The sequence below is a fragment of the Chenopodium quinoa genome, unplaced genomic scaffold (assembly GCF_001683475.1).
Source record: "Chenopodium quinoa cultivar QQ74 unplaced genomic scaffold, ASM168347v1, whole genome shotgun sequence".
In the NCBI taxonomy this organism is placed as follows: domain Eukaryota; kingdom Viridiplantae; phylum Streptophyta; class Magnoliopsida; order Caryophyllales; family Amaranthaceae; genus Chenopodium; species Chenopodium quinoa.
In genome coordinates this window covers 2,966,940-2,990,264 of record NW_018742738.1, presented here as the reverse complement: position 1 = coordinate 2,990,264, position 23,325 = coordinate 2,966,940, and the positions used below count along the sequence as shown (strand labels likewise).

Sequence of the window (23,325 nt, the reverse complement as noted above, 5' to 3'; positions counted from 1 at the left end):
AACTAGGTTTGATACTTAGTGTAATTTAATGTTATAATCACTTGTACGCCTGGGTAATACTCAGACGGACTAATTGTTCAACCAACTAAGTTCGATACTTGGTGTAAAATTCAATGTTAAAATAACACGCGGCCAATGGCTAGATTAAAAAACTAGGCACGGAAAAGCTTAGTAGCTATACAATCGATCTCAAACAAGACCAAAGGCCAATGGCAAGATGGTTGCTTATTTTACAAAACCGCCTGTCCCAACATGGACAATGGCGTCCGGCGACACCCCTCCGGGTGCAATCGTCGCAGAGAGCAGACTTTTTGTCAGTTCTACGTACCTATGCATACGACAAAGATTGAACGACCAAATTGGTAAACTCATAGCCGTCTGACCCGAATAATCTACGAGAACAATTAAGTTTTCGAATACCGGATGCCCTAAGGCATCAGTCGGTTACCAGCTGAAGTTTTAACTTAGATTATTTATTCCAAAGTTGCACTCTCTCCCAATTGGGGCAAAAGAGTTTGTGTAATGGCTATGAAATAATCCCAGACGGAATATTAACGCCAGGGTAAGAGGCTCGAAGCACCCGTTCTAATGGCCAGTTGTGCACTTGGTTTGGGGCAATCACCATTGTGATTGACTGGCCTAAAAACACCTCATACTTCTCCAAGTATCAAGTGTTTTCAAGCCAATAAATTAATTTGGAATAAAACCAACCACACAGCCGTCCAAGGGCAAGAGTTGGTAAAAAAAATTCAATTGTTTACCCAACTCCATAGTTGGTAAAAATACAACATTACTTTGCATATAAGCCAGAAAAGAAAAAAATTTGGCATACCACCGCTGAATTTGGGGAGGCGGATTTAAGGCTGAGGGGGAAGCTGCTACTCCGGCTGGTCCTGCCCGCTTGGGAGGGCTTCTGATTGGCCGTCAGCCACTTGAGGTTGTTGCCTTCATTTTGCTCTTCCTCCGCCGGCTCCTGATTGTTAGAGACTTCATATCCCAGCTCTGCAGCCTAATCTTAGAAGCGAGGCGGAGCTGCCTCTCCCAGCACTTGGGCATCATACACCGCAGTGGCGTAATCATACCTAAGTTTGTAGACTTCAAAGTCCACATCCGGGTAAAGGAGCCCCCAAGTGATCTTCAAGCGGGCTGCATTGTCCCGCTCATTCTCTTCCTTCAGCCGCTTCTTTTCCTGGGCAATCTCATCTAACTGCTTGTTCCGCAATTGACGATCTCCACCCCCAATCGAGACACGTCTGCTCTGAGTTTTGTGTTCTCCTTGTCAGCATCCTCTAATGCGTTGAGTTCATATTGAGAATCCTTCAGTTTTTGCTCAAGGTCATTAGCCCGGCTGGTGGCTTCATCATTTGCAGCGGTCAAGCTCCGAATCAGCTCCTCCTGTTTCAACTTTACTGCTTTAATCTCTAAATCACACATTTATTTAGCATATTCAGCAGAGTTGAGGTTTTCAAGGGCCCTCCGTTTGGCGTCATTTACATCTTCTTACTTCCACCTGAAGGGGCCTTGGAGCCCGTATACCCTCATCATTACCTAAGAAAGGAGCAGCCGGATTATAACATACTTAGTCAAAATCAAGAAAAGATCAAAACTAAGTTGAGGATACTTTACCTCAGTCAGTTGGCCCACTATCCGGTCAAAGTCCACTACCTGAAGATCAGGTATGAAATTTTCTCGGACCTGGTGAGGGTTCTCACCATCCGTTTGGCAAAACCAACAAGATCCGGCTCGTCAAATGTAAGATCTGCACCAAAAGAAGTAGAACAACTTGGTAAGAAGGAAGCAACATAGTTGGCATTCATCCGTTGCCGGCTGCTGGCCGAGCCCCCGGAGAGGTCTACCTTAGTCTTGACTCTCATAAAGTCAAGTGGCCAAGGTATTTCAATCTTTCCCTTACCTTGGGTGTCTGGATGGGGAGTAGGAATCCCCTCCCCAGTGTTTGCCGCACCGGCTACAACATTAGGTGGCTGGCCACCCTTCGATGCCGTAGAGACACCCGGCGCATTCTTCTGATAGCGCTCTGAGCTTTCGCTCATAATCTTCATTATAGAAGGCGATTTGCCACCGGTCGTGGGGCGATCGGTTTTGGCAGAAGAAGTTGACTGGGGGGGTCCCTCCTGGCAGCCGGGGGCTTTTCCAGATCCTCCCCTTGCCTTTTGAAAAGCTTGGAAAAGGAGCGTGACACGCGTTTAACAGAGTCATGCAAATTAAGGAGTTAAATATACCCAACCTGAAAAATGCCTTTGTAATATATATATATATATATATATATATATAATAATAGTAATAATAATAATAATAATAATAATAATAATAATAATAATAATAATATAATAATATTAATAATAATAATAATACTAAGTCAGGCGGTCTTACCCCGCCTTTTCTGGACTCTTCAGCTTCAACGGCTGCTTTCTTTGCAAGAGCGGCCTCTTTGCGCAGTAGCGCTGCTAACTTAGCCAGAGTTTTGGCTTGGTCAACCATTTTCAAGGCGTCGGCTCCATGAAGAAAATAAAAGTTAGAAAAAATCATGAAAAGTTTGTAGTACAAAATTAAAGTTACAAACATTCCGGATGCAAGTGGATCTACCCTTGGGAAACATGAGACTTAACCCACAGGAGGACAAGAAGCATTCGTCTTTGAAGTAGTCCGGGTGAGGGATCCAGTTTTTTGGAACAATGATATGAGTCCCATCCCCCATGGGCTCAGTAGTGGTTTCAAAGAAACCCAGATCCATTATCTACTCCAAGGCCCTAGTAGAGAGTGCTGGGAGGGGGCATTTTCTGCCCAGAAGAACAGGTTCCTGGTTGTGCCGACGCAGTGTCCGGTTGTGTCTCAAGGTTGGATAAGAAATCAAATAAACCTTATCTTTTCACCCTGACCACTTGAACACCTTGTCCAAACTCATTAAGTATTGGGGCAAGGTAGAAAGAGTATACCACGCCCCATGACTGCCTGGTGCCTTGCTCATGTAATGCATATGAGCGAAGGCGGAGAAGCTGAGAGCTAAATTCTAGAGCTTGCAGGCGGCAATGTAACTTAAAATGTTCACCCATGAGTTGGGGGTGATCTGCCAAACTCTCGGATCATACCCCTTTAGGATGTTCCTAATCCCTGTATGGAGAGGGAACCGGAGGCCGGCTTCTATAACCGCCTTGTAGCAGACGAAATAGTGGTCAGCATTCTCAATATCATTGTCCCACGCCATCATTACATCAGCAGGTGGGACGATAATATACTACCCCTTTCGAAAGGGGTGCTTCTCCTTGAAAGCCCTAAAGCCACTCTTCAACAGGGCTATGTCACCTGGAAGCATCCTAATCTTCTTCGGGTTAGGGTTTTTAGCAACTTTCGCCGGCTGCTGATAGTCTACCGTGAAGTTATCCTGATCAGAGCCAGAAGTTTCGGCCCTCGATCTTTCATCGGCCTCATTACCGCCGGATCCATTAGAGGAGGTAGCTTCTTCACCGCCTACCTCTCGTATGCTAGAGATCCCGGAAGAAGAGGGAGCCTCTTCATCAGAGTTGCCGCTCTCCTCCAAATACTCATGTTCCCCATCCGGAACAACCTCATTCACTGGCACTTCCAAAGTGCGCGGCTCTTAGATTTTCTGGCCGTTGACTCTGGCCATTGTGTCCTGCACACACACACAGAGGGAAGAATTTGGAGATGAGCACAGCAGTTCCGACAGTCCAGAAAAAAGGCCCCCCCTGTTCTAGACTCAGCCGTTCCAAGAGACTTGCTAAGTGTCCTAGGTAGTGCCGAGGGTGTGGATTGAGAACTCATTTTATTTCTAAAACTATGTATACAAGCGGAAAAAAAAATTTCATACAAGTTGAAAAAGGAAAACTAAAAATGGTACAGGCGGTTAGCTTGCTTTTAACTCTGAAAAATCTGAAAACAACTACAGACGGTGATCGGGTGTTGTAAGGTTAGCACACGGAAATCCTGAAATTTCTGATGCAGACGGAAGTAGAGAATCACTCTTTAAAACTCCTTTTTCTTTCACTAGAAAAGTCAAATGAAAGTGAAGTGAGAGAAAAGGGGGGGTAAACTTCTATTTATAGAAGGTGAAAACGGGGGCATCCCCATTTGAATTTCAAATTTTACTATTCGTTGTTACTGTTCACCCTTGATGGACGGACACGTGTCACATGTGTCACGTGACATGCACGTGACCCCTGTGAGGGGCAAATGTTTAGGGTAAAAATACCCTAGACGTGTGGACCAATGAGAGGTGGCCATGTGTCAAGTTCAGAATGGCTCTAAGGCCCAATGCCCACATGACACGTGTCCCCTTCAGATAAGCTACTGAAATGGTGGCCTTCAAGGGCCCAAATCCCAAGAAGAGTCGTAATTCGGCGCAGCCCACTAAAAAATCTTGGTAAAGTGACCTAGATAAGGGCACACCTACCAGTGACCCTATAAATAGGGAGATATTTCCCCATTTTGGGGACACAATTGAATCATTTATTACACCTACTTTCTCTCTCATCATAGAAACACTTGAGCTTGGAATCCGAGCAGATCCCCACCTAAATTTCCGCACTATTTATTCTTCTTCAAGTCACTAACTTGATCGTCGGAGGCGGAGCTCCACCACCCAGAGTCTCCGTTGTTTTTCCAGGTACAGCTCAGCCGGACCAATCTTTATGACGTAATTCTCGCAAGGGACAAAAACACCCAAAAAAATTTCCATAGCGTCTAACTCAAGTGTTGCCCAGAAGAAGTGCCGCCTGACTTTGCCGGCCTAGGATTTGCTGCCTATTTGATAAGCGCAGTATCCCGCATGCAATTCTTCAAGAACTTCTTTTCCCTTTTCTAGGGTAACTCACTTCAATAGAGGCTCCAAGAAACCTGATTTGAAGAGGTCTCCTTATCTAATCTCGAAGCATGCCGCTCGCTTCTTCAGCACGACCGCCTCCTATGGTGAATTAGGGAGCGTGCCATCTGTTAGGTATGCCCGGATGCTATCCATTCAGGCAGAGATTCAGTTAAGTACTCCGATGGGCTCTACATCAATTATACCCCTTTTTCCAAAACTTCCCAGAAGATTGCTCGAGGCGTATCATAGGAGGCAGAGGATGCCAATTATGATAAAGCATCAGCCTGGTTGTTTCCAAACATGGGCTCTTGACTTAGAAGAAAGTCTTCAAGTGCCAAACTTCAGCTTTGATCGCCTACAAGTATTTAATGATGGTCGGATGGGTGGCTTTATAGTAACCATGGTATTGGCTTATGGCCAAATAGGAGTCGGAGCAGGCGTTAATCTTAGTTGCCCCTACCGCCTTGCACATGCGGATGCCGGCTAGCAGGGCTTCATATGCGGCCTCATTATTTGAGGCATGAAACTTGAACCATAGTGCATACTCATATTTGTCCTCCTCAGGGGATAGACAAATTATGCCTGCACCACAACCATTCATAGTGCAGCTCCCGTCCAAATACACTTTCCAAACCTAATCACTATTATCCGGCTCACGCAACCTTGTCATTTCGATAATAAAGTAGGAAAATGTCTGCTCCTTTATTGCATTCCTTAGTTTGAAAGTGATTTCCAGTCCCTGCAACTCAATAGCCCACTTGAGCATTTGGCCTAAGGATTCTAGAGTCGTCATTGGCCGCTTGATCGATTGTTCAGTGTAGACCACAACCGGATGTGCCAAGAAGTAAGATTTTAACTTCCTTACAACCATGTAGAGAGTGGGGCTAAATTTTTCGACTTTGGGGTACCAAAGTTCTGCGTTTCTAAGAACATGGCTAATGAAGTAGACCGGGAGCTGGATGCCATCTCCCTAAGCTAAGAGAACGGCGCTGAGGGCATGATTTAAGACAGCCAAATACATATAGAGCGTATCTTTGGGCTGAGGGCTAACCAACCTTGGCATAGAGTGCATATGTGCTTTTAACTTTTGGAAGGCCGCCTCAGCATCATCCCCCATTAAAATCTAGTCTTCTTTCTTATTGCTTGGAAAAAGCAGAGGCACTTGTTGTCTGACCAACTAAAGAATCTCCCCAAAGCTGCAAGACAACCTGTTAGCTTTTGTACTTCCCTGACAGTGCGGGGCGACTGCACGTCGATGCCCCCCTGTATTTTTTCAGTGTTGGCCTCTATCCCCCTACTTTTTAACTTCGGCGGCAGCCGCCGGACTTTTCTCCTCACCATGGTTTCTTTTCTTTTGCTGAATGGGCTTATTTTTAGGATCCACGACGAGTTTTTGGACAGCAAGATCTGGGCTGATGCTTGGCATCTCTTCTACTTCAAACGCAAAAATGTCTTTGAATTTTTTCAGAAATTGGTGCAAGCTTGCACAAAATTTAGCAAAAGCAGTTGTCCTTACCTTAAATGTTCGCTCTGGCCGACTGTCGTCTAGAGGAATATCAATGTTCTCTCCACTACTAGTTGATTGCTATTGCATTTCATTTTTTACCACCACCAGTTCATAAGTTTTTCTTTTCTTGGCGGCTGGTGGGGTCGGATGGTAATCCTTCACTACATCAAGGTCTATTGGCTCTTTTCCTTGACCAGCTATAGCTTCTGCGGTCTTGACGTCCGAGAGATAGCACTCTCGAGTCGTCTTCTTGTCCTCGTTCAGGGAGCCAACAGTTCTATCATCCTTCTCATACTTGACCAACATGAGGGAATGGATGATGATGGTCTTGCAATCGTTAAGAGTGGGTTGGCCAAGAACGAGATTGTAGGCAGTTAGCTCTTTAACCATCAGAAACCAAATGGTCATGTTCCGACCGCTTGCCTAGCAAGCAGGCAGATCAATCCGTCCGACTGGGTGCACAACTCTTCCCCCAAACCCATCATGGGGATGAGAGACATCCATCATGTTACCTGGACTGTATTTGAGGTTGTATAGACATTTGCGGTTGATGATGTCTGTGGAGCTTCCCGTGTTGATTAAGATGCGACCAACCTTTTGGTTAGCCACTTTGCATTCTATGACCACAGAGTCATCTTGCGGCCGATGGACTTTGCCTCTGTCCTTTTCGGTGATGATGACTTCGGGGAAGGCAGAGGAGCTAGCCGCCTGTCTCTCTTCAACAGAATGGACCAAGTTTCTAAGATGGTCCTTGGTGCCCTGCATAGTCGGGCCACCCCCTGGCGAATCCGCCTGCTATTTTTTAGACCGGCTCCTCATCAGTTTCTGAACTACTAGTAGGCTAGGGAGTCTTTTTGCTAGAATGCCCCGGATTCGCCTTGGAAGCCACTTTGGACTTCTCATAGGACTTCAGCGCTCCTTTGTCAACTAGACGGCACTACTACAAAATTGGCAAAAGAGACCCAATATATAATACACGTTATCTACATAAGCGGTCTCTTTTATCCAAGAGACCGTTTATCATTAATAACGGGTCTCTAACTTTATTGGTTGGAGTGGTAAAAATATCCGAGAGACCGGTTATTTAAGACGACCGGTCTCTTGTGTTTCTTTTTAAAAAAAATTATTTATCAAAAATAAACTTGAGACCGCCTAATGAGAAAACTGGTCTCTTGTTTTTGAGACTCCACGTTAACCACTCACCGTTTCTCTTTTTAACATCTCTCTCCTCTTCACTCCCCAATTACCCTTGCACCTGCTCATTTCTTTCTCTTCTTCTCTCGTCTCTTTCTCTCTTTTCCTTCAAACCCTAACCATTTCCTTCAAGCCAAATAGCTAGCAACGATTCAATTCAAGTAGCCATTAACAAAGAAAAGGAAAGAGGAATGAGAAAACAAAGAGAGAAAAATTATGGAAATTAAGCTCTTCGATTCCTTGATCGGTGAGAGTTTTTCGATCCCTTTTTCAAAAAAAAAAATTTCAAAATTTTCCTCTTAGATGTGGAGCAAAAAATAGGGGGTTTTTTCCCATAATTTTTCTATGCTCTTAAATATTTTATCTATGCTCAGAAAAATTTATAGATCTGAAATTTGTTGCTAAGTTTTTATTTTTTTTGCTAATAATAAAAGTTATTCAAATATCGTTTTCATAAAATTTTGATGAAGATCTATCTACTTAATTTTTATTTTGTTTTGGTTTTCGATTTTGGTGTTTTTCGTAAAAAAAAAATTTAGATCTATTTTTCATTTTCATGTTTAGATTGTACTCCGTATAATTTCCGTTTTCTTCAGTTTTTATTCTTGAGTTTTTATTTCAATATTTGTTTTTTTCTTTAAATTTTCATATATGAGTGTTGAGTCTATACTTAATTACATCTTTTACCTTCAATTTTATTTCTAATCATTTTTAGTCCATTTAAAACAAAATTAAGCTTTCCTTTTAATTTTTTATTTTGAAATGTTTTTTAGATCTAACTTTCGGTTTAATATCATTTTTTTTTTATTGTAAACTTTTGTATTATTTCTAACTGTAAAAACTGGTTATTGTGGTGTAATTTTTTCCATTTTTGAATTTCATTATTTATCTCTACATTGTTTGTTTTATGAATTTAATTTTTTATTTTTTAAAACATTGTATAACTTCTATTTAGTGTAAATCTTTTTTTTTCTTTTGCTTTTGTTTAGTGTAAATCTGAACTTATTATTGTTTCTTTCGTTATAGGTTTTTAATGAGCAAAATTGGTGATGTGAAGTTGCGATATATACGATGTTGGGAATGATGATGGTAGATTAATATGATTTTATCAGATTGTACTCATTCTAGAACCTAATTCTATAAATTATCTTAAACTCGTACGTAAATGTTAATATATATATATATACATATATATATATATATTGTATTTTATTTAATGAAATGAAAATTGTATAATAGTACGTATTTGTTTTGGTAATTTATTTTTTTTTAAATAAAATGTATCAAGAGACCGCCTATCTACCAAAAGTGGTCTATCTTGAACCTACAAAAGATGAAAAGATACTGCTTTTCTTAAGTTCACGGGTCTGAACTTTTTAGAACGAGAGAAAGATTTTCTAACAAAAATGGTCTTTTATGCTACTACATTTTTAATATTTTAACCCCCTAAAGAAACTGTTTTTCTTAGATAACCGGTCTCAAGTTTTTAAACTTTAGACCGCCTCTATTAAAGTGGTCTCTGAGCTAAAGAAACCACTTAGCTAGAGATCGCCTCTAAGGTAGTCTCTTTGGCTAATTTGGACGGGTCTATTTAGCCAATTTTGTAGTAGTGTGGTAAAGCATCCACTTGAGGCTAAAGAAGTTGTTGGTGTCATGACCGACATACTCATGGTAATGGCAGTGCTTGTTTTTGTTTTGATTTTTAGCGGAACCTTTTATAGGAGTCGGCTTCTCCAGAGTCAGCTGATTTTTTATCTCCATGGGGAAGGAGTAGTTGTTCTTGTGGATCTCGTACCTTAGAACGTACGGCTTCCACTCTTTTTTCTTCTTCTAGGCCGACTTATTGGAGTTATCAATCGCCCAGATCTCTTTCTTCTTTTTTCTCTCTTCTGGTTTTAGAGACGGCTGGGCAGGCTGACTACCCTTCTGTCTGTCAGACTTCATTAAGTCTTATTGCTTATTTGAGGAGCAGAGCTCGATCGCCTGTATATAGGATTCCGCCTCCATCAGGGCTCCTTGGAGGGTGAAGATTTTCTTGTTGATTAGTTCGAACTTGGATGTCGACCTGTCCTTCAGACCTTTGAAAAAGTTTGTGTAAGCCACCTCGCTAGACAATCCTTGGATCTGGATTCTCACAAGATAGAATCGCCTGGCGTAGGAGCGCAACCTCTCTTTTTCCCCCTTGTTGCACATTACCTAAATCAAGGCTCGTTTTCTTTGCATGGATGTTCATAAAGAAGTTTAAAGCAAACAAGAACACAAGCGTCTTGAAGCTATTGATGCAACAAGCCGGCAAATTGCTGAACAACTGTTGGTCTATGCCCTTCAAGGTAGATGGAAAAAAACGACACCATGCGACATCATCTAACCCCTGCAATTACATAAGTTGGGTGTATGGTAGAAGGTGGTCTTCTGGGTTAGCAGTACCATCATAGCTCCCAACCAACACATTTTTAACCTTGGCCGGCTATTTAGCCTCGGCTATTTCCCTAGAGAACGCAGAGGGTTCTTGTAGGGAATAATTTCAAGCTTTAAAAATCCCACTAGCTCGAACCCCACTGTGATCATACACTAAAGTACGGTGGCGTCCAAAAGGGAAGAAGATAGAGCAAAAGAGTCGCCAACAAGTTTTTTAGGAACTTGTAAACCATTCATAGGATGAAGGTTACACCCCTTAACGATCCAAGAGATCGTCAACTCCATAAGGTCATGAATATACAAATCCAACCTAAAAGAGATTGAACCAGCCCTAATAATAGGCCTCTACTTTATTCTGGTCGTTTTCATGTGCGCTTTCTGATTAACATGCAATCAATAGGTTTAACCCTAAACCTGTTTATCTATGTTGGTTGAATTTAATGCACAAATAAACTATTATTGGATATCACTTGAATTATAATCATATTAACCTAACAAGATTATTAATTATCTTATTAAGAGTGATTACAAGTACTAATTCCCTTTAACATGCATAAAAGGTGTGATCAAGCAATAATAATAAATAAGCATCAAGCAACATAATAAATAATCATAATCATGACAATAAAAATATAATAATCATCAAAATAATAATAATCATAATATTCATAATCATCATAAATTATAATCATTATTATCACAATCGTATTCATGTTAATATTAAAGCATAATAAAAATAGCAAGATCCTAGGTATGATACTAACAAGATTAATAACAAACCCTATCATGTCACTAAGCAATAAAAATCAAATCTTCAACCCTAACATGATACTAACAATCATAAATATTAGGAAGAACATAGGAAGCATCGCAACAATCATATTTAATATTAAAATTACCCTAGACATGATACTAGGAATATCATAATAACAATATAAACATGATCTCTACATCATAACATCAATAAAAACCATTAAAGTACTTACTTTGATGCCTCGTACCTTTTTCTAATAACAAAATACACACGTTAGTAACTTCAAGGAAAATAATAAACAAACAATTAAATTAAATAATTGAAATAGAGATTTGGGACCAAACCCTCACAAATTAAAACCTTTCACGTCTAGGGCGAAGGCAACTTCGAATATGGCTAGGTGTTTCTTGATCTTTTGAATGCGGAATTTTGTATGAAAAAGCAAAGGATGGAATGTTTTAAGAGAGATGAATGATTTAGAGAATGCTAAAGAATTAATGATTGTGGATGATTGAAAATCGATTGGTGAGAAGTGGTGGATGATAGATCTAGATGATGAATCCAACCGGTTAATACGATATTTATAGAGAAAATCAGCCAAAAAAGATAAATTAACAAAACAGAGTCTGACGCTCAGAAAACAAGGCTGGCGCAAACCCTGGCTAGCTGGCGCCAGGCACCACCACTAGCGCCAGGCGCCAATGGCTATCGCCAGGCGCAAGGCCTGGTTCCACCGTCGAGCACCGTCTCTGAAAAGAGTTAAGAAACGCGTATCTTGCACCGTCGAGCACACGTCTCTGAAATTAACCGATTGCTGCCGCTTTACTGTGTCCTTGCTATTTTGATGACCTTCTGCAAGCTAGAGAATGCCATCCCGCTTGAAAACCGCTACGCTTGTAACTGTTTCCAAATTTGGAAGATTGCTTCGCCTGAAATGATCCTCCTCCGCATTGATAATATTCCACATCCTAGGGAATACTTATCGAAGATTATTTCTCTTGAAACAATCCTCATCCGCATTGATAATATTCCACATCCTAGGGAACACTGTCGAAGATTATTTCTCTTGAAATAATCCTCATCCGCATTATGATCATCTTCCATGCCTAAGGTAATATGATCGAAGACAACTTCGCCCAAAATTACCTCCAGTTGTTTGTGACAACTCTTCACAAGCTAGGGAATGCAGTCGAAGACATCTTCTCTTGAAGTCATCCTCATTTGATGCGATAATTTTCCAAAGGAAAATTACCGAAGATCCACACCTGTCGATCTTTAAAAGTTCGCCTAAACTTTGCTTCCGCTATGCCTGTACGTCAGAGCTTCCGTTGCTTTGAACCTGTATGTCGGTGCTCTTTTTCTATTGAACCTATATGTCGGTGCCCTTTTTTGCTAATGAACCTATATGTCGGTGCTTTTTTTGCTAATGAGCCAATGCTTAGGCGCTTTAAGCTAAGTGAGACGATCTCTTATCAGGTCGATCACTTTATGTAATCAAGCCGATTACTAAATCATGTCGAATTGCTTAGAGGGGCTAACTGGCATACCAAGGAACCCAAAATTATGTTGCAGAAGACTAGCTCAACCTCATCAGGTGGCTGGGTGCTTTGGCGTCGCTAAAAAACCATCAGCGCCACCTTATTAGCGTTAGCGTCAGGCGTGATATTGGCGTCAGGCTTCAAGCCAAATTTGTGACGCCAATGCATAGGGCCTGGCGCCAGCACAGGAATTTCCTTAAATACCCCTTTCCTCTTCATTTCGCTGCTTTGTCCGTCGCGAAACTGCTCGAAGAAGTTCGGAACTTTAATTGCTCATTGGTTGCACGTTTCTCAACCGAATTCGCTTAAATTTGTTTCAAATCAAAGCTCTTTTCATCTATTTTCCTGATCTATGTAAGTTTTCGTCAAACTCACATCAAATTTTGTGAATTGTTGGCATGTTTATTCACGAATTTCATGAAAATTCGAAACTTATAATGCTCAATTTGCTTTGTTTGTCAAGTTTTATGCCATGAAATTGCTTGATTATGTTTATATATATCCTTGGGAGTAATTTGAGACTTGTTTGACTCAATTTGGTGAAGAAATGAGCAATTTGCCATTGTTGGACCTCTTAAGGTCGTGAAGAACAATGTGACTTGTTCTTGATGTTTTTTGCTAGAAATTCTTGTTCAATTTGTCACAATAATCACTATAGTGTTGCAAGAAATTGTTTGATTTCTTTAAAAATGTTGTCATGCTCAATTTGAATTTGTGCTCTATTTTAGTAATACATACTCTGTTTTAGCGAACATAGTATCATGCGGCTAGGCGAACCTTAGATACTATAGAACCTTAACTCATGATAATTTTGCACAATGTAGCATGGCTAGACAATGAGGCTCGGGTTCACGGTCCCGAAACTCAAGACGGGAGCATGAGCTCGTAGAGGATGACATCACGCCTTCCACTTTGCTTGGTCGGCTTCCGGAGTGGGATGAGCGGACCTTGTTCTTCGCCCCTGTCCACCACATTTCTGAGAGAGTGAGACGGGGCACCGAGCCCGGGAGGACACGGCATCACGGCTCTGGCTGTGATGGTTTAGGCGATTTTTACAGGATGTACATCGCCAGGAATCTTGAGACGAGACTCCTATGGGAGTCTTGCGGTCTAGCTACTCTGTTCGAGACATCTGAGGCTATGATTGCCTCCAACTGGGGTCATCATGTAGTGCGTGCTTTAGTGGAGTTCTTCTGGGACACCACCAACACCTTCTATTTCCCCTGGGGCGAGATGATGGTTACCCCTACGGACTTCAGTCTCATCACAGGACTGGAGTTCACTTCTATGCCACTGCCGTTTGACAGTGGAATTGACAACTTCTCTTTGGAGGTCGAGGAGCTGTTGGGGACGATCACTCTTCGGGCCCGAGCTGAGGTCGAGACGACTTAGTTTAGTGCTAGAGGAATTCGCCGCTCGACGCTGACAGCGGCTCTTGATGACGATGCGACCACCTAAGAGAAGAGGGTGGGCATCTTTGTGTTGATGTTGTTGTCAGAGACATTCTCCCCTGATAGTGGTAGTAGAGCGTTGCTTTACTATCTTCCGGCTGTCCGTGATCTCTATCGGATCGGGACTTATGACTGGGCCGGCTTGGCCTATGCTGACTTCGTTCGTGCGCTGAGGGACTCGTGTCGACACCGGTCCTTTGGGACGAACGTTGCTTTGTCTGCCTTTTGGAAGGTCGTAGAGGTAAACATTTACTCCCTATAAAGTTTAGCTCTACATATTAGTTAGCATTTACTCACACTTTTAGCTCTTTGTAGATCTGGTTCTACGAGTATTTTCCTTCTGTTGCGCCAGCGAGACCATCGCCGCGAGGATTTCAAGTGAGCGCCTCTTGGGGCGGTCATCATGTGGATATGTCTATTACACATGTCCGGAACCGGATCATCTCGGTATGATTTTTATTGTTTATCTTGCTTTTCTGCGGTGTTTTAGACATATTCTTTCCTGATTGATGCTTTTTATAGGGACCTTAGGTGGTATACCGGCCGTGGGGCAGTTGGAAAGTCCCTGGGTTAGCCGCACAGTATTCTACTGAGCGTCTCTATTTCCTGGGGACGTATGGAACGGTCGCGTACTTAGGAGAGAGAGTCGCTAGACGACACTCTTCTGATGTCTTCGTCGTTCCTGCTGCTCCACCACGTCATATGTTTGACGAGGCGCGGTTGTCGAGCATGTCTAAGGGAGCTGGTACCCCTTGGCGGTCCCATGCGATCCTCGGGCGGTGTTATGCTGAGGAGCTACTACCTTTGTTAGCTCCAGCCCCCGTACCAGCTGAAGATGTGAGGGTAAGATTTTTTTAGCTTTACTTTCCACTAAGTAGCCCCCAAGTAATGTTTAACTGACCTTTTGTGTTCATATATCATGCATATTTACTGACTTATTTTTCTGGCATTTTCACGCGAGGTGGTTTCGGCTTTGGCACGATGCATAGATGCCTTCCGGAGCCAGCTCGTCCGGATAAGGAACGCGGCCACTTGCCGTCGGGATGATGTCGTCCGAGAGGTAGCCTTTCTTTACTCATTATTTTTGCATTGCTGCTTCAATTTGTTTTTGATTTAATTCTTTTTGCAGGGCCAGCCTATTGCTTCTCACACCCGCACGAGACCTGAGGGGCGGAGGGATCAGGCGAGATCCAGTTCGAGACGTCGTCGCACTTCGTTAGGGGGTAGAGGTGGTCGCTCTGAGGCTGCTCAAGCTGACGTTGCTGAGGGCTCGGGATCTTCTTCTGAGGGTGCTCACGCTGCACCGGTACCTGGGCTTTCATAGGTGGTGGGATGTACGAGGTTGGCTCGTCATCGCAGCAGCCTCCGCGTCTTCAGCCTCAAGTTGATCCTGGCTGGAGTGGTCCTATATTGAGTCTTCCTCGTCCTACGGAGACCGGGGCTGGAACTAGAGTTTGTGGGGAGGTGACTCCTCGTACGGCGCAATTTTATGATATGATGGGCCTACGTCCTCCAGCGCCGTAGTTTGTTCCTGTGTATATTTTATTTTGACTTTTTTATAGAACTTTGCCTTAGACTCTTTATTTATAGACACATTTTGTATATTTATGCTATTATGAGTTTATTATTATTATGTGTATGTTAGTGTGTGCAAGAAAAGTGTGACAACAATTTTGCGCAAAAATTCCGTCATTTTCGTTATTGATGGAGGGTATCCGACTCTCTCCCCCAAAAAAGAAAAAATAAAAAAGGAAAAAATCGAATAAAGTGTCGGGTGTTTGGAAATTAAAATAAAATCCAAAAAGAATAATATAAATTAAAAATAATAGCTATATTTTATTAATTATGAAAAGGATCGAAAAGGATTAAACGGAGCCATAAAGTCATTAACCGATTCGAGCTTAATATTAAAAACGCAAGTTGAGCACGCGCGGCTGGTCTGGCAACTTGGCGCCAGCTGGCGCCACCATTATGGCGCGTGGCGCCAGGCGCTACACTTAGCGTGTGGCGCCAAGCGCAGGCGGTTGGCGTCAAGCGTAGGCGGTTGGCGTCAATCACGGGATTTTGACGCCAATTAGCGCTGACTCTGTATTTTAATCTGATTAAAATTCCTCGCAATTTGTGTATAAAAATCCCCCTGCCCAGTCGATTCTTTTCATAATTCCAGCGAATAAATAATTCTCTTCTATATAACAACAATTATGTCTTTAGCTACCAAAACCTTCACCCAATACACTCATGAATGGTGTCGATCTCTTAATGCGAGGGAGAGAAAAGAATTAGATTTATTTCACCTGGGGGGAATTTATGGCATCAAAGGGGTAGACCTTGACCTAGACTTCATACATACCGCTTTAGAATTTTGGAATGTTGATACTCATTGTTTTAGAATAGGGTATGATGAGATTAGCCCTTTGCCGGAGGAATTTGGTGCTATCTTAGGCTTCCCTGCGATAGACCTTGTAGCAATCCCTAGAGTAGATGCATATTATTATAAGGATTTTTAGCGCTTCTTTAATTTGAAGGAAAGGGATTTATCAAAAATAGTGGATGGAAACATAGTTAATTTGAAAGAATTTGCACGCTATTATTTTGATAAACCTCTTTCTGAATGTTTTCATATATATAGGAGAAGGGCGTTCCTATTTTGCATGCTTAACCAATTTTTTCTTAGTAGTGGTAAAAATAATGAGGGTCAATCAACTATAACCACTGTACTAGAACAAATTGAATCAGGGAGAAATCCAATGCCATTAATAGTTGGAGAGACTATGATTAGTCTAGATGAATTGAAAAGGGACCCAAAAGCGCCTGTTCGCGGCTCTCCAATTTTATTACAGGTAGAAAAATATTATTTTTAATTATAGAAATCAAAATATATATTTTTGTATTGTAATAATAATTTATTTGCATTGCAATTTTTTTATAGATGTGGCTAATGGAGAGGCTAGGATTAATTAGCCCTCCGGACGACATTGAAAAATATACTCCCAATTGCTTCGTGAGAAGGAAGAAGCGCATCCCTAAAATTGGGCGCCATGGTTGGAGAAAAGTCTTTGAATCACGTGATTTTACTATCAAGTGGTTCGTTCCATGGTGGAAAATAGAAATGATGGTTGGTGTTAACAAGCAACCTTTCTGCCGTCTTCCAAGCTTGTATCGTGTAACTTATTATTATCCCTGCAGGGTAAAAAGACAATATGGCTTGCTTCAGAATATTCCTTTCGGAGATCTTCGTCCTCCCTTTGAGTACCCTATTTCTCAAGAAGTAGACAGATTTGATGCTTAATGGAGCGCTAGACCTTTATGGGAAGTGATTACCCAAAAGGTTCCTCCTTTTTTGCCCAATGATGTAAAGAAGTGGTTGCTGAAGAAATCTTCGATTGATCAGGGTAGAACCGATGTGAAGAATCGTTTAGGTGACAAGGTGACTCTTTCCAAGGAACGCTTAGGTGCAAGAATTGAGTTCAAAACACCTGCAATGCCTAGGAAGAAAGCTACTACCAAAGACAAAGGGAAAAGGAAAGCTGAAGGGGAGACCATCCACTCTAAAATCGAATGTAGGTCCTCTAAAGGATGCCTACTAGCTAAAGTTATGGATGAAGAGGAGGAAGCAGACAAGAATTGGAAAAGAGCTAGAAAGGAAAAGAAAGATTAAGAGCATTGCTTAGCCTTAGATTTATTAGACTTAGATTGTTATTTTTATTCAAAGTTAATTTATTTCAGCTTTATTTAAATTCCATCAATAATGTAATTTTATTTTATTAATGAAATTTAAGCTTTCAATTAAATTATTTACTTCAAATTTATTTTATTAAAGCAATGAAAATTGAAAAAAAATTAATTTTCCAGAAATTCTTCGAGTACGGAAGTCGAAAATTTTCCGAAAAACACCGAAATTCGCCCAGATTCTATTTCCAGATTGGCGCCAGTTATTGGCATTTGGCGCCTGCCATTGAAGTCTGGCGCCAGGCGCCAATTCCATCGGCTGGCGCTGATGACTCCTGGCTGGCGCCAGGCTCTGTTCTGCGACGCCAATAATTCGCTGATTTTCTGTTGAATTTTTAATTGATTCTGGAACGCGGAGATGTCGAAAAATAAAGTGGCCACACCCGTAAAGGGTTGCCTACGTATCCTTTCTTAAGGAATCAGGCCGAACGTAGCTCTCTTGAGTATCCTACTCAAGTAATTATGGGTAGTATTTCTTAAGTTGGTCATGATTTGTCATGTTTGAGAATTCATTGCCATCCAGATCAATTAGTTTTGCTGCACCACCTGATAGGATTGTCTTGACAATGTAGGGTCCAGACCAATTATGTCTAAATTTTCCCCTTGGGTCTAAAACATTTTTCCTTAGTGCTTTTAATACCAAATCTCCTACTTTGATATTTCTTGTCTTGACCTTCTTATCACTAGTAGAAAAATGTACATTTGCGTCGCCATATTTGCGTCACTCATTCTAAGGAGCGAAGCAAATGTTTATTTTTACCATCCTTTTAAATTATTTGCGTCGCATATTATTCAAGAAGCGACGCAAAACTCAAGTGCATTTCAGCTTTCTATCATTTGCGTCGCTCCTATTTATTAAAGCGACACAATTAATAAACTTATTTGTGTCACTCATTAGTTAGCAGCGACGCAAATAAGTGATTAAGTAAATTGCGTCACTCTTTTACTAATGAGCGACGCATATGAACTGTGTGCAACATTATAAACAAGGTTATTTGCATCGCTTTTTTATAATAAAGTGACGCAAATAACTCTTTTGGCTTTAGGTTTTTCTGCGTGTTTTTACCTTAGTTTTTCATCAGGTACGCCTACATTCACTATACAAAAAGAAAAAAAAAACAAGAGTTCTTAAATTCCAGCGAATTTATACAGCAAAACACCCACAAATTTGTCTCTGAAATCCAACAAATTCGGCCAAAAACTTGCGTTTCCCCAGCAAATTTAACATCTAAAATCGCAGTGAAGTCGAAGACCCATAATCGGCTGCAAATCCGAGCAATTTCGAGCAAAAATTTAGACCAAAAACCCTAAGAAATTCGAAGCCTTAAACCCAGAAAAATTGATTGTTTCCGACCAAAAATCCCCCATTTCGAGCAAAAAAATCAACTCAAAAGCATACAAATTCGACCCTAAAAACCCCAAAAAATTCAATTTTGGTCTTCAAGTTCGATTGGGGGATTTCGTGAGGGGATTTCTAGGGTTTTTGGCAGCGACGCAATATACCCTAAGAAGTTCGTCCCATTTCAGTCATAAATAATTTTTGTTCGAATTTCAGTCAAGAAATTACAGCAACAATAGTTTAAGTCAAGAAATTACAGCAACAATAATTGTTTGAATTACGTCTTTTTCTAGGTTCAAGTCAAGAAATTACAGCAACAAAAATTCGAGCAATAACTGAAATTTTCGAGTGGAAAAATCGCTTAATTTCGCCCCAAAAAACCCGAGGAAGTTCAAGCAAATTACAGCAACAACAATTGAAGTTCGATTTCGGCTCGACATTGTTGAATTTTTTAAGTCAATTCCACCTATGGTAAGATTGCTTCTATTTATGTTCAATCTTTTCTTGGTAGATAGAATGTAGCATTTATATGAGTTTGTTATTATAAGAGTGGAATGGTGCTCATTCTGCCTATCTTCCCATATTATCTTTATTATGAATCTTGTAGGAACATGAATTACACGAATGCTTAATGTTGAGGGAATTTATAACCCCCGTATTTTGTTCATATTTTCCAAGTTAGAATCATTGAGCATGATAAATGTTGAGTGAATATGCATAACATTCTGAGGCAGTGAGCAGTGTGAAGGATTTGGTTTATGATTCCCAAAGACTGTAGTCCTGCTGGACTCAACCCACCTGCCTTGCCTTTTGTCTCAGTTCTCAATGCCCCAACTTTTAAAGTCTGAATACCCAAAAGAGAGAGGCATGTGGGTGTTAAAAATAAGCTTTAATTATGATTCATGATGTATTGAAAAATAGTGGGTGCTCTGATTTAAGCCACTTATGATTTCATGAAAGTCTATTTGAGATTTATCACCCTTCAATCACATCTAGGCCATATGTTGCTTAGGTCCCAAGCTTCACTGATGAGTACTGACTATTGTTGGCTTCTGAAAGAATTAAACCTGACCTTTTATAGTTTTATGTGTTTTTCTAGTATATAAACACCACATGATTCTTGGTATGTCTTCTGATGGTAGGGTCACTAATGGAGTTACATGTGAAGTCTCCCATGATGACCTGGCGGTGTATAGGATGACAGTGGGGAAGATAGGCAGAATGGTTATTATTGCAAGTATGCATTGCTTTTTATCTTAGTCTCGGGCTACCGGGGTAGATTTTAAATCTTTGCTAATTGCAGATCATTTGATCCTTGAGCTTAAGTAAAAATTGATATGTACTGTAATACACTTTGGTTATGCATGACATATTCATCCTTTGTTACATTAATTCACTTATGATTCTAGTCTATTAGCCGCTTCATCTATATATACAACTTGGTTAGTTCTCATTTGGAAATATTTTTTCTTATTGATTTCTAAATTTTGGTTGGTTTAAATCTTGGCAGTACTTGGATGAAAACAAGTCTTTGATTCTGAAGATTGTGGAAAGCTAGAATTCGGGGAAGATTAATGAGTGTGCTGAGTAAGCTTAATTTGCAAACTTTGGCTATTCTTACATGATTCATAATTGTGTCTCTACTTGGTAATTTTGCAAAATTTGGCTATTTCTCTCGTGCTCGCTCTTGTTCTATGAGGTTTAGGATCACGAGCACACACGCAACTATGTTGGTTTAATATATCTAATTTTTTATGGAAGATTCTTAATTATGCGGAAGTGAATTCCACAAGTTGCTCGAGGTTCTAGTTGTGGACAAACGATTAAGGCGGTAGTACGCATACGAGATTGTCTTCACTTGTGGTATATATATCTGAACCATTCTTTGCAATATTAACTTATTTGTTCTGGTTGGTATAATGATTATGAACTGTATGACATTTTTAATTATGATATAATTGATTGGAATTGAAATAATACTTGCATCATTGACTTAGATACCCGTTCAGGGCTTACTCATTAGGAGTAAGTCTTGAATAGTCCCCGGTTTGAGACTGTTCTTGAATGTTCTATCTCATTTAGGTGATAACTACTTGAATTGTTTTGGGTCTAAGAAGATCATGGCTCACTATTTCCCGATTGTTCTCTGGGTACATATGTTGATAGCCGATTATCTACATTGTGTGCTTGGAGAATTATAGGGAAATGCTGCCGGATTTTCTTTAGAACCAAACTTTACAAGTAGTTATTAGTTAGATAGGACATTCAAGAATGGGTTAGTTTGGAGTGATAAGGACCTTATTGGATCATCCGGAGTTGCATTTACATGATATAAACTTTGAATGAAAATGTTTGATGCCTTATATTCTTGTTTATGGTTAAGGAGCTATATATGTTACAAAATATACACATTATCTTAAAATTAATTTTGTTTTTCAGTGGTTGAAAATGGATCGAAGTTGGATGTATGGTAAACGAAATTGTACAAGTTTTTTACGAGGAATTGAAGAGTTTAGCACTGTTGCCTTAAAACACCAAACAGAGAATAAATCAAAGATTATTCTTTGTCCTTGTTGTGACTGTAATAATTCGAGGGGATATCGTGATATTATTTGTCCTTGTTGTGACTGTCTTTGAATAGTTTGTTATCTTCATTACCCGAAGGTGAAACTATTAAGGTTAAGGTTGATGCTTGGACCTTTAGTTATGAAGACAGTAAGGACATCATTGTCAAACGTGAAGATGTCAATCAACTTCTCACAGGAGCTTGGTTGAATATTTCAGTTTTACAAGTTTTTATGATGTAAGATATTCAAATTTCACTCTTCCCATATATACTTATTTATTACCATTTATAATGTTATTACATGATATATATGTAGGGCCTTGAGTGACTTACTCGATACGGAGGAAGTGGCTTCCATTGGATTCATGTGTCCGGAAATGATTTCAGAAACCTATTTGCATAGTGATGCTGATCGTTCCTACTATACATGACACATGTGATGGAAAAACAAAAATCTAAGCAGTTCATCTTATGCCCATACCATGAAAAGTATAAACTTTAAACTTGTATTTATTTGAACTTTGCAAATTGTTGATATTATTTTACTCTTTTACAAATGTGTGTCTAATTTATTATGTAGGAATCATTGGGTTCTTTTGGTCTTATGCATGGCTAAGCGTGAAGTCAACATCTTTGATGCTTTGAGGCAGAAGCGAAATTTAGCAATTAAGTTTGCAATGACAAAGTAAGTCTAGTTTGTTATTTATGTCATGATTTTATGTGTGTAAGGGTAATATATATGTTATTTGTTTCAAATGTGTAGTGCTTTTCAAAGTTGTAAGGCATTAAGTGGACAATCTAGGGGAAGTAAATTGACATGGCATTTGGGACAGGTTACCTTAATTTCTTACCCTAACTTTTAGTTTGTTAATAATTGAAGTATAAAAATTTAATTCAACTTATAAATATATTACATGTAGTGTCCTCAACAATTGGGTGGACGTGAGTGTGGCTACTACGTCATGCGTTATATGTACGAAATACTTGAACATCACCATAGCAGTGAAGATCTTATTCAGGTATGAGTTGTCAAATATTTCATTTTTGTTTGATAAATACAATTTGATGTTAGCTACAATCTTGAATTAAAACTTTCCTCTTGTATATTTGTTGTGTTGATAGGATTTTTCAAGAACTACACCGTACACCGAGGAGGAGATAAATGAGATCCGAGATATTTGGGCAGAGTATTTTATATGTAATGTTGAACTTTAGATTTACACTTAGCGCATGTTGGACTCTTGTTTTGGATTATAGGCTTGAAATGAATGAATTTGGTTAATTGGTGTTGGGATGATGAGTATAATGTCTATGATATTGAGATGTAAATTATTGGACAGGTTGTTAATATAATGTCGTCATTCCCAATTTTATGGGTAGGCCAAATTACAAAGGAGACTCTGCCAAAATTTACATTTGCATTATTCAATAATATTGCATTTTAATTTCAATTATATTAGCGTTAGCATATTACTTTATACCACTAGTAAGGAAAACAGGTACTACAAACATATACAAGGAAATTATTATATTATAATTAAAAAAAAATAATTACCTCATTTGCGTCACTCATTAAACAAATAAGTGACGCAAATACAGCAGTTTTGTATTGTCTACTCAGTCATTTGCGTCACTCCTATATAAACAAGTGACGCAAATAAAAAAAAATAAGTTTATCGGAAGAGTCATTTGCGTCGCTCTTTTATAAAGGAGTGACGCAAATAACAAAAAAGAAGTTTATCAGAAGAGTCATTTGCGTCACTCTTTTATAAAGGAGTGACGCAAATAACAAAAAAGAAGTTTATCAAAAGAGTCATTTGCGTCGCTCTTTTATAAAGGAGTGACGCAAATAACAAAAAAGAAGTTTATCAGAAGAGTCATTTGCGTCACTCTTTTATAAAGGAGTGACACAAATAACAAAAAATAAGTTTATCAGAAGAGTCATTTGCGTCGCTCCTTTATAAAGGAGTGACGCAAATAACAAAAAAT

General features: G+C 39.9%; 2 long non-coding RNA genes across 2 annotated transcripts; both read left to right on the top strand.

The window, feature by feature from the left end:
* The first annotated feature begins 20,326 nt into the window (after positions 1-20,326).
* On the top strand, positions 20,327-20,814 carry LOC110724010. The gene is made up of 3 exons (XR_002511805.1): positions 20,327-20,357; positions 20,532-20,633; positions 20,768-20,814. It is a non-coding gene; the product is annotated as an uncharacterized LOC110724010 (long non-coding RNA).
* A 1,285-nt stretch (positions 20,815-22,099) lies between these two features.
* On the top strand, positions 22,100-22,792 carry LOC110724009. Its single transcript, XR_002511804.1, has 3 exons — positions 22,100-22,169; positions 22,257-22,355; positions 22,459-22,792. It is a non-coding gene; the product is annotated as an uncharacterized LOC110724009 (long non-coding RNA).
* The last annotated feature ends 533 nt before the right edge of the window (positions 22,793-23,325 follow it).